At 37.1% G+C, this 12,804-nt stretch overlaps 1 protein-coding gene across 6 annotated transcripts in view; it reads left to right on the top strand.

Moving 5' to 3' along the window:
• The window catches only part of ERBB4 (erb-b2 receptor tyrosine kinase 4), a 1,279,207-nt gene that overhangs the window by 340,046 nt on the left and 926,357 nt on the right, over window positions 1-12,804 (top strand). The gene's annotated exons all lie outside the window — the stretch shown is intronic.

Raw genomic sequence — 12,804 nt, 5'->3', positions numbered from 1 at the left:
CAGTAATCTTGCCTGGGAAGTCCCACAGACAGAGGAGCCTGGTTGGCTACAGTCCATGGGGTCACAAAGAGATGGACATGACTTAATGACTCAACAACAACAGTGTATTGAAATCACCCACATTTATACCTTATCTCAGTGAATTGACACTAGATTCTCCCAGTTGCTCAAGCTGATATCTGGGTGTTATCCTTTATATCTTTCTGTCACAGCTCATATCCAAATGTCAAAATTTCTGAGATTCTGTCTTCAAAATGTGTCTAACCTAACCACGTATTATCACCTCCACTCTAATAAGATGCTCCTCTTGTTAGAGCCATTTTTCTCTCTCCTTTGGATTATGCAGTGATCTTTTATCTGAAAGAAGGAAGTGTCTCCTTTATTCTACCCTTGCCTCACATTGTTCTATTCTTAATACAAAAATCAGTCTTAAAATAAATCAGATCATGATACTCCTCTCCTCAAAACTTTGATGACTTCCTATATATCTTACACTAAAAGCCAAAAATGGGCCTACAAAGAACTACATGGTCTGATTTCCATCACTCTTCTACTCTTATCTTCTATCATTTCCTCCTTGCTTGCTTCTATCCTGCAGTGCTGACCTGAACACACCGGGCATGCCCCTCCGCCAGGACCTCTATTTGCTGTTACTTCCTCCTGCATAGATTGCTCCCGTGTGGCTCCCGCTCTCAGTTTCTTCATTGTAGTTTTTGGAACATACTCCAAACAAGTCCTGATCTTGACTATCCAGTCAAAAACTGTAATCTCTCCTCTTTGCATTTTATTTTTCCCCTATTCCTTAGTATTAACATTGTCAAACATATTATATACTTTACATACTTTGTCTGTTTTTTCTTTCCACTAGGATACAAGACATTTGAGGGTTGGGATTTTTTTTTCTGTTTCTATTTTTTTTAAGTGTCTAGAATGCTGCCTAGTATACACAGTACATATTTATCAAATGAATAACTGAATGAACAAAAGAATAGATAAATACTGAATGCTTTTATTAACAGCTTCATAGCCTATTACTAATAGCTTCATAGACTAGTATGCTAGTCTTCAATAAACTACTGAAAACACTTTTAAAAATGAAAGAGCAAACTGTAAATATTAATATAGTTCTTCCTTGAAAGAAATTGAGTTTGTTATTAGAATTCAAAAGGTAAAGAAATTGAAAATTGAGTTATACATATCCTCTACAGAATACTTAGAAAATTTGAAAGAACTTTCTACCTGCCAATTTGAAGCTGAGCTCTTGCTAGTCATAGACTGTATTTAATAATAATAAAAGTTCATGTTTGTAGGTCAGCATTTTAAAACTTATTCACAATCTTTAAAAGTTGTATTAATAATACTTAATTTTCAGATAAGAAAATAAGAAATCAAGGGGACATGGCTTTTCCTCTTTTACTTTATATCTTTATGAACTGACAAAACTTTTTTTTAACATCATAATCTTATTTCTATTTTGAATAAAAACAGACAAAAGTAACAGTATTGCTTGTGTTTGCTTTGGCTGGAACATGAAGAGAAAATGATTGAATTCATTTGTTCAGATATTGCTTGTCTAATAATGAAGAATAAATGAATGCATGAATTTAGACTGTTATTTGAAAGTTACCATTTCAGATTGTATCATTTTATCTTTATTTAATATTTCCTGAAACTAATCATGGTGTCCCACATTCAATATATAATTTTACTACTCAGTGGGCTGGTATTTAAATATCTGGCAATTTCATCCACCAGAAGATAGGGAAATGGCAACCTAGTCCAGTATTCTTTCCTAGAGAATCCTGTGGACAGAGGAGCCTGGTGGCCTGCTGTCCATAGGGTCACACAGAGTCAGACATGACTGAAGCGACATAGCATGCATGCATGCTTTGGAGAAGGAAATGGCAACCCACTCAAGTATGCTTACCTGGAGAATCCCAGGGCTGAAGGAGCCTGGTGGGCTGAGGTCGCACAGAGTCAGACATGACTGAAGCGACTTAGCAGCAGCAGCAGCAGAAAATAATATAAATAAGTAAGCAAATAAAGAAGTTTATGAGTGTCCAAAATTAATATCAGAAAGTCACTGAGGGAACTTTCCAACATTCTATAGTTCTAATAGTTCCCTTAGAGCTAATTTACACATTTTTTTACAATTATGTAAAGTTTAATACTCTATACACAGTTGAAAGTAAAAATTCGTATTCATGTATAAAGATTATTTTTTGTAGGTAAGAAACACTGATAGCTGAGAAAAATTTCAACTGGCAACAAATGGTGGAATAGAATACTTATAACAAATATACTTGTAAGAACTGAAAAAAGCTATTTTAGACTAATTTGTGTTGGATAAATGACTCCATATCCTCCGATGCTCAAAGGACATTATTGAATTACTATGAGATATAATTATTCCTGTTCTTTATGATTGGCTGCAGTTATCAAGAAGTTAGGTTGTGTTTGGGCTTCCCTGGTAGTCTAGCTGGTGAAGAATCTGCCTGCAATGCAGGAGACCCTAGTTCTATTCCTGGATTGGGAAGAGTCAAATCTTTTAGGGGCTTCCCTGTGGCTCAGATGGTAAAGAACCTGCCTGCAATGCTAGAGACCTGGGTTCGATCCCTGGGTCAGAAAAATCCCCTGGAGAAGGGAGTAGCAACCCACTCCAGTATTCTTGCCTGGAAAATTCCATGGACAGAGGAGCCTGGCAGGTACAGTCCATGGGGTCACAAAGAGTCGGACATGACTGAGCAATTAACACATTTTAGGTTGTGTTCAATTCATCGTGTTTAAGAAGACAGTAATGTGATGATGGGCATGCTCAGTCGTGTCTGATTTTTTGAGACCCTATGAACTGTGAACCACCAGGCTCCTCTGTCTATGGAATTTTCCAGGCAAGAATACTAGTATGGGTTGCCATACCTCCCTCCAGGGATATTCCTGACCCAGGGGTCGAACTCACATCTCTTGTGTCTCCTGCATTGGTGGCGAATTCTTTAACCACCGTGCCACTGGGAAGGCCTAAGAAAGCAGAAAGCTACTCAAATATTTTTCCTGAAGGAAAAAAAATTATATGGTATTGAAAGAATTAAATCCCCTACCAACTAAATAGATTATTGTATATAATTATTGAACCAAAGTTAGATGCAGTGACTGAATAATACCCATATTTATCTTAAACTACATATATACCATATTAGGTGAATATGCATAACATAGACCTTCAGGTTATGCAACTGATTTTGATTGCCTGTTAATTGCATGTAAATTCTTTGAAATTGTCAGATTTATGCTATATATATTTGTAAAAGTCAGAATTCAGTGTACTGTAAGTTGAAAATATATCTTTGGCTTCTCTGGTGGCTCAAGATGGTAAAGAATCTGTCTAGAGTGTAAGGGACCCAGGAAATTGATTGATCCTTGCAAACTGATTTACTTTCATATGTAGTGGCCCTATACCTGATGACAAACACAATGAAACACTCTCTTTAGTTTGCTGGTTAGCCCATAAATGGGTCCTGAGATTCTTGAATTTTACAAATATGGAAAAAGCTGTTAGTGGTGAAATTCTCATTGTTTGGTGCCCAGGTGGAGGTAGCATCTTTCAGTACCTCAATAACTTTTGATTAAAACATTCTTTTTGCACCTAACCTTCTGTTGTGCTTTTAGTCAGGTTTTGTCCTTAACAAGGTCAACAGTTTTGTTTGTTGCCTTCCTGTTCTCAACTAAAAATAATAGGAAACTTTAAAAAAAGAAACCAAAGCTGCCCACTTTCCCTCTCTGGCTAAGTGTTTGTAACAGCCTTTCTTCTCTGTCATGAATATTTCCCTTTTGATGGTCATAATATCTTCCAAAATATAAAAATTCAAATTTAAGGAGTTTTTCTAGTGCTTAAGTTCTTTCCAGCTTCCATTATTATATAAAATACATACATATATACATTTGTGTATGTGTATGCATATATGTATATATACTTTATTTTATTTATTTTTTTGGTTTTTGTTTTTGTTTTTTTTTTTATTTTATTTTTTAACTTTACAATATTGTATTGGTTTTGCCATATATCAAAATGAATCCACCACAGGTATACATGTGTTCCCCATCCTAATATCATATACTTTATTTTACATAATTTTCTTATTAACATGTGATAGATTCATATTTAACTTTTCTAGGAAGGAGACCACTGATATTCTTATGGTTATCAGGAAGGTAGTAAATTTACATAATTACTATTTTTGTTGTTGTTGCTAAACTGTATCCAACTCTTTTGCAACCCCATGGACAATATAGCCTGCCAGGATCCTCAGTCCATGGGATATTCCAGGCAAGAATACTGCAGTGGGTTGCCATTTCCTTCTCCAGGAGTCTTTTAAATACAGGGATCAAACTTGTGTCTCCTGAATTGACAGGAAAATTCTTTACCACTGAGCCACCTGGGAAGCCTCCTTAATAACTATGCTTCATTGTAAACAATAAATTATATCAATGAGTATTAACAGAGTGAATGAAGGTTATTTCTCTGCTTCAGTCTCTGTAAAAATAGCACTTCATAAAATTATTGTATAATCACACTGTAGAAATAAAGTGTTAGACTGTGAAATAAAATGCCCAACCTCAAATTATATGTATAGTTCATGTAACTTCTAATAAAAAGATAATTATATGTAAAGGATTCTGGAGAAAATATAAAAGTAATTAATAGGTGGCAGCAGAGATCACAGCTCCTACAGATTGACTAGAAAGAACTCAGTTACCTAAAGATGCTTTCTAAGGAGAGGCCAGTGTATCAAAACCTGGAATAGCTGATATTTTGAGAACTGTTAGGACCAGTCCAACTAAGTTTAATAGCTGTGCTGAGTACCTCCACCCTTTCTATATCTTCAGTCAACAATTGGGTTTTCAGTTACCTGGGTAAATGGTAAAAAATTAGACATTTGTACTGTAACCCCAATATAAGTCTAGACTTGGAGAAAGCTTCTAATGTTGAGGCATAAGTAGATAACTTGTGTTTAATTGTATCACAGTCAGGGATTAGCTACCTTATAACCACTATAACAGTGTGATGAAATCAGATTTTATATTTGACAATATAAAATCTCTCCATTATAGCCTTGTTACAAACCAATTATATACTCTTTGTAGAGGATGGAAATAGTTGTGCTTGGTAAATTAACAAGTTCTATGGATGCTTATAAAGCTTTATTACAAGGAGCTTTCAGATGGTACATTATTCAAAAACTGGGCATTGATTCAAAGTTTATCCAGTGAACTCCTTAAATTTATCATAAAATAAAAACTAAAATATTTTTACTGAATTGTTGGTTTACACTTTAAAATATTTTAATTAATTATTTTTAATCACACACAAAAAATTCAAGCCACACAAAAGGATAAAAATTTCAAAATTAATGTCTTTAACATTAAATTCTCAAACTCTAGTGATAACCACTGTAAAGAATTTTCTTTAATACATTCTTAATTTATAAAGTGCTATGATTAAATGTTAAATAAGAAAACAAACTAAAATATATGTTTTTAATTGCTATATATATTATTTTTAATTGCTTTCTAGACAAAGAGATCTTGGAACATATATTCAAGGCCCCTTCAAGTAGGCACATCCAAAATTTTTTACCAATTCTAACAGTATAAAATAAATGAAATTACATTTGGCAAGTTTTCTATTTAAAGAAGTCCTTACATTATATTTTCTTTAAGTGGGGAACCCTATGTTATTTATAACTTTCGTGAGTTACACTTTATATATGATGAAATATATGCCTTATAAGTATACAGTACATAAAATAAATTTTAGTTAACTTGTAGAGTTGCATGACCATCACCATAAATTTTTCTTGGAACATTTTGATCTTTCGAAAATTTTGTTTATTCTCTATTGTAATCAGTCTACCCTACACTGAGCCCCGGGCAACCACTGATCTGCCTTCTGTCTCTATAAATTTATCCCTTCTGGAAATTTCACATAAATGGATTTATACAATAACCATGTTTGTTTTTTGTGTCTGACTTTCTTTCTTTTTTTTTTTTTTAAGTTTAGGATATTGCTTCTGAGGTTTATCCACATAATGGTTTACATATTACTAGATTGTTTTTTATTACTGACCAATTGGTGGATATTTCGATTGTTTCCACATAAGGCTATTATAATTAAAACTACAAACATTCTTCACAAATCTGGTCATTCCTGAGTTGTTCCCATCTCAGCAAACGTTACCACTCTTCACTTGGTACTCTGGATGAAAAACCTTAGGTTGTTCTGATTTCATCTATGCTGCTGCTGCTAAGTCGCTTCAGTGGTGTCCGACTCTGTGCGACCCCATAGATGGCAGCCCATCAGGCTCCATCGTCCCTGGGGTTCTCCAGGCAAGAACGCTGGAGTGGGTTGCCATTTCCTTCTCCAATGCATGAAGTGAAAAGTGAAAGGGAAGTCGCTCAGTCGAGTCTGACTCTTAGCGACCCCATGGACTGCAGCCTACCAGGCTCCTCTGTCCATGGGATTTTCCAGGCAAGAGTGCTGGAGTGGGGTGCCATTGCCTTCTCCGGATTTCATCTATATCAGACCACTAATCCTAGCTATACTGTCTGTCTGGGACACTTTTACTTCTGATCTTCCCAAGGCTGATCTTTGTTATTCTTTAGGTTTCAGCTTAGATGTCACTTCCTCAGTAGAAATTAATTCCCATTTATCATTATCTGAGATTGGTTTTTACTGTTGTCTTTATTTGTTATGGGCTTTCAAGGTGACACTGGTGTTAAGAACCCGCCTGCCAGTGTGGGAGGTGTAAGAGACGAGGGTCCAATCCCTCGATTCGGAAGATCCCCTTCATAGTAGGTGATTAGCAGTATGTCAGATGATGAAATACAAATATTGTTCTTGGAGTTATATGTAGGGCTTTAAAAGATATATTATATTTGTTAATTGACTTCATTTCTTGCAATTAAACACCATTAATATAGTTTTGTGTATGTCTGCTTTCACTATTTCCTTCATGGCATTTTTGAAACTCAGTTTGAGCTTCATCAATTTAAGGAAAATAAAAGGATATAATTTTACCACCTTAATTTCTATTTCTTTACATAAAAGTGGAAACAATGCCCAGTTGTGGGTGTGTCTGGTGGTGAAAGTAAAGTTTGATGCTGTAAAGAACAGTATTGCATAGGAACCTGGAATGTTCTGTCCATGAATCAAGGTAAATTGGAAGTTGTCAAACAGGAGATGAAAATAGTGAACATCGACATTTTAGGAATCAGTGATCTGATAGAGTGCCTGATGAGCTATGGAATGAGGTTCGTGACATTGTACAGGAGACAGGGATCAAGACCATTCCCATAGAAAAGAAATGCAAAAAAGCAAAATGGCTGTCTGGGGAGGCCTTACAAATAGCTGTGAAAAGAAGAGAAATGAAAAGCAAAGGAGAAAAGGAAAGATATAAACATCTGAATGCAGAGTTCCAAAGAATAGCAAGGAGAGATAAGAAAGCCTTCTTCAGGGATCAATGCAAAAAAATAGAGGAAAACAACAGAATGAGAAAGACTAGGCGTCTCTTCAAGAAAATCAGAGATACCAAAGGAATATTTCATGCAAAGATGAGCTCTATAAAGGACAGAAATGGTATGGACCTAACAGAAGCAGAAGATATTAAGAAGAGATGGCAAGAACACACAGAAGAACTGTACAAAAAAGATCTTCACGACCCAGATAAACACGATGGTGTGATCACTGACCTAGAGCCAGACATCCTGGAATGTGAAGTCAAGTGGCCCTTAGAAAGCATCACTATGAACAAAGCTAGTCGAGGTGATGGAATTCCAGTTGAGTTATTCCAAATCCTGAAAGATGATGCTGTGAAAGTGCTGCACTCAATATGCCAGCACATTTGGAACACTCAGCAGTGGCCACAGGACTGGAAAAGGTCAGTTTTCATTCCAATCCCAAAGAAAGGCAGTGCCAAAGAGTGCTCAAACTACCGCACAATTGCACTCATCTCACACGCTAGTAAAGTAATGCTCAAAATTCTCCAAGCCAGGCTTCAGCAATATGTGAACCATGAACTTCCTGATATTCAAGCTGGTTTTAGAAAAGGCAGAGGAACCAGAGATCAAATTGCCAACATCCACTGGATCATAGAAAAAGCAAGAGAGTTCCAGAAAAACATCTATTTCTGCTTTATTGACTATGCCAAATCCTTTGACTGTGTGGATCACAATAAACTGTGGACAATTCTTGAAGAGATGGGAATACCATACCACCTGACCTGCCTCTTGAGAAATTTGTATGCAGGTCAGGAAGCAACAGTTAGCACTGGACATGGAACAACAGACTGGTTCCAAATAGGAAAAGGAGTACGTCAAGGTTGTATATTGTCACCCTGTTTATTTAACTTATATGCAGAGTACATCATGAGAAACGCTGGACTGGAAGAAACACAAGCTGGAATTAAGATTGCCAGGAGAAATATCAATAACCTCAGATATGCAGATGACACCACCCTTATGGCAGAAAGTGAAGAGGAACTCAAATGTCTCTTGATGAAAGTGAAAGTGGAGAGTGAAAAAGTTAGCTTAAAGCTCAACATTCAGAAAACGAAGATCATGGCATCCGGTCCCATCACTTCATGGGAAATAGATGGGGAAACAGTGGAAACAGTGTCAGACTTTATTTTTCTGGGCTCCAAAATCACTGCAGATAGTGACTGCAGCCATGAAATTAAAAGACGCTTACTCCTTGGAAGGAAAGTTATGACCAACCTAGATAGCATCTTCACCCACTCCAGTGTTCTTGCCTGGAGAATCCCAGGGACAGGGGAACCTGGTGGGCTGTCGTCTATGGGGTCGCACAGAGTCGGACATGACTGAAGTGACTTAGCAGCAGATAGAATCTTCAAAAGCAGAGACATTACTTTGCCAACAAAGGTTCGTCTAGTCAAAGCTATGGTTTTTCCTGTGGTCATGTATGGATGTGAGAGTTGGACTGTGAAGAAAGCTGAGTGCTGAAGAATTGATGCTTTTGAACTGTGGTGTTGGAGAAGACTCTTGAGAGTCCCTTGGACTGCAAGGAGATCCAACCAGTCGATTCTGAAGGAGATCAGCCTTGGGATTTCTTTGGAAGGAATGATGCTAAAGCTGAAACTCCAGTACTTTGGCCACCTCATGTGAAGAGTTGACTCACTGGAAAAGACTCTGATGCTGGGAGGGATTGGGGGCAGGAGGAGAAGGGGACGACAGAGGATGAGATGGGTGGATGGCATCACTGACTCGATGGACATGAATCTGAGTGAACTCCGGGAGTTGGTGATGGACAGGGAGGCCTGGCGTGCTGTGGTTCATGGGGTCACAAAGAGTCGGACACAACTGAGTGACTGATCTGATCTGAACTAAAATGGACCAGAATGGGAAAATATAATTCAGATGACCATTATATCTACTAATAGGGTAAGAATCCCTTAGAAGAAATGAAGTAGCCCTCCTAGTCAACAGAAGACTCTGAAATGCAGTACTTGGGTGCAATCTCAAGAATGACAGAAGATGTCCTTTTCATCATAAAGGATTGGAAAGCAAAAGTAGGAAGTTAAGAGATACCCGGAGTAAAGGCAAGTTTGGCATTGGAGTACAAAATGAAGCAGGACAAAGGCTAACAGTTTTGCCATGAGAATGCACTGGTCATAGCAAACACCCTCTTTCAGCAACACAGGAGACAACTCTACACATGGACATCACCAATGGTTAATACCTAAATCAGGTTGATTATATTCTTTGCAGCTGAAGATGGAAAAGCTCTATACGGTCAGCAAAAATAAGACTGGGAGTTGACTGTGGCTAAGATCATGAACTCCTTATTGCAAAATTCAGACTTAAATTAAAAAGTAGGGAAAACCACTAGGCCTTTAAGGTATGACATAAGTCAGATCCCTTACAGTTATACAGTTGAAGTGACAAATAGATTTAAAGGATTAGATTTGATAGAGTAGCGGAAGAACTATGGACAGAGGTTTGTGACATTATACAGGACGTGGTGATCAAAATCATCTCTAAGAAAAAGAAATGCAAAAAGGCAAAATGGCTGTCTGAGGAGGCCTTACAAACAATTGAGAAAAGAAGAGAAGCAAAAGGCCAAAGAGAAAAGGAAAGATATACCCATCTGAATACAGTGATCCAAAGAATAACAAAGAGTTATAAGAAAGCCTTCCTAAATGAATAATGCAAAGGAATAGAGGAGAGCAATGGAACAGGAAAGAATAGAGACCTCTTCAAGAAAATTAGAGATACCAGGGGAACATTTCATGCAAAGATAGAACAATAAAGGACAGAAAAGGTAAGGACCTAACAGAAGTGGAAGACATTAAGAAGAGGTGGTGAGAATACCCAGAAGAATTATACAAAAAAGATCTTCATGACCCAGATACCCAAGATAGTGTGGTCACTCACCTAGAGCCACACATCTTGGAGGGCAAAGTCAAGTGGACCTTAGGAAGAATCACTAGAAACAAAGCTAGTAGAGGTGATGGAATTCTAGCTAAGCTATTTCAAATCCTAAAGATGATGCTGTTAATGTCCTGCACTCAATATGCCAGCAAATATGGAAAAGTCAGTATGACTACAGAAGTGGAAAAGATTAGTTTTCATTTCAATCCCAAAGAAAGGCAATGCCCAAGAATGTTCAAACTACCGCACATTTGCACTTGTTTGACATCTAGCACAGTAATGATGTTCAAAATTCTGCAAGCCAGGCTTCAACAGTCCGTGAACTGAGAACTTTCAGATGTTCAAGCTGGATTTAGAAAAGGTAGAGGAACCAGAGCTCAAATTGCCAATTTCTATGATCTATTGGATCATAGAAAAAGCAAGAGAGTTCCAGAAGAACATCTACTTCTGCTTCATTGACTACACTAAAGCCTTTGACTGTGTGGATCACAAGAAACTGTGGAAAATACTTAAAGAGATGGGAATACCTGACCGCATTCCAGTCTCCTGCAGAACCTGTGAGCAAGTCAAGAAACAACATTTAGAACCGGACATGGAACAGAGGACTGCCTCCAAATTGGGAAAGGAATATGTCAAGGCTGTATATTGTCACCTTGCATATTTGACTTATATACAGAGTACAAAGTGCAAAATGCCAGGCTGGATGAATCACAAGCTGGAATCAAGATTGCCAGGAGAAGTATCAGTAACCTCAGATACACAGAAGACACCACACTTAAAGTGAAGAGGAACTAAAGAGCATCTTGATGAAGGTAAAAGAGGAGAGTGAAAAAGCTGGCTTAAATTCAATGTTCAGAAAATGAAGATCATGACATCTGGTCCCATCACTTCATGGCAAATAGAGAGAAACAATGGAAACAGTGACATACTTTATTTTCTTGGGCTCCAAAATCACTGCAGGTGGTGGTTGCAGCCATGAAATTAAAAGACACTAGCACTTTGTAAGTAAAGCTATGACCAAACTGGACAGCATATTAAAAAGCAGAGACATTACTTTGCCTACAGAGTTCCATATAGTCAAAGCTGTGGTTTTCCAGTAGTCATGTATAGATGTGAGATTTGGACCATAAAGAAAGCTGAGTGCTGAAGAATTGATGCTTTTAAACTGTGGCTTTGGAGAAGACTCTTGAGTTCCTTGGACTGCAAGGAGATCAAACCAGTCAATCCTAAAGGAAATCGATCCTGAATATTCATTAGAATATTCATTAGAATACTGATGCTGAAACTGAAGCTACAGTACTCTGGCCATGTGATACAAAGAGGCGACTAACTTATCAGGAAAAACCTTGATGCTGGGAAAGATTGCAGGCTGGAGTAGAAGGGGATGAGAGAGGATGAGATGGTTGGATGATATCATTGACTCGATAGACATGAGTTTAAACAAATTCCAGGAAGTTGTTAAGGACAGAGAAGCCTGGCCTGCTGCAGTCCAAGGGATCACAAAGACTTGGACACAACTGTGCAACTGAACAGGAACAATGATTTCTATTTCTTTAAATAAAAGACAATATTCTAGAAAGATGACAACATTGATTAGAAGTCTTCAACCATAAACCCCAGGATGGAAGAAAAATGCTAATTTTTTTTTATATGTTAACAGTCTTTTCATAACACAAAATTTTTTTTGGCAAAGGAAGCACAAAAAATATCCCATTAGAAGTAGCAACTGTGGCATACAGGTGCACTTGCAAAGGCGTTGTAGCTCTTCACAGTTTAAATGAACAGTCGTAGAACAAGAATGATCTCTTCCTTTTGTCTTTTCACATACTGTGCATCATTTAATTTCTAGGAATCCATTGATACCTAAGGTTATTTAAATAAGTAATTGCTAGACAAGTTAAAGTGATTTAAAAGTCAGTTTATATTGGAATATGGTTGATTAATGATATCCTGTTAGTTTCAGGTGTACAGCATTGTTACTCAGTTATAAATATACATGTAGTTATTGTTTTTCAAATTCTTTCCCCATTTAGGTTATGACAAAATATTGAGCAGAGTTCCTTGTGCTGTACAATAGGTCCTTGTTGATTTGTTATTGTTGATTATAGATTTAAATACAGTAGTGTGTATATGTCATTCCCAAACTCCCAGTTTATCCCTCCCCTTCCCACCTTGATGTTTTTTTTTTTTTTTTCCCACCTTGATGTTTTAAATGACAGATTTTCAAAGTTTTGAGCCAGAAGAAACTTTATAAATCACCTAATCCTATAGGTTTCTTTTGGTTGAGGAAACTGAGGCTTAAGGAGTTTAGGTGGTAAATCTTGTGACAATTACTGAGCAACTACAGAAATCTAGTCCCATAGA

This window comes from Bubalus bubalis, chromosome 2 (assembly GCF_019923935.1).
Source record: "Bubalus bubalis isolate 160015118507 breed Murrah chromosome 2, NDDB_SH_1, whole genome shotgun sequence".
Lineage (NCBI taxonomy): Eukaryota > Metazoa > Chordata > Mammalia > Artiodactyla > Bovidae > Bubalus > Bubalus bubalis.
The sequence above is the reverse complement of the archived record's forward strand: the minus strand, read 5'-3'. Positions and strand labels throughout refer to the sequence as shown.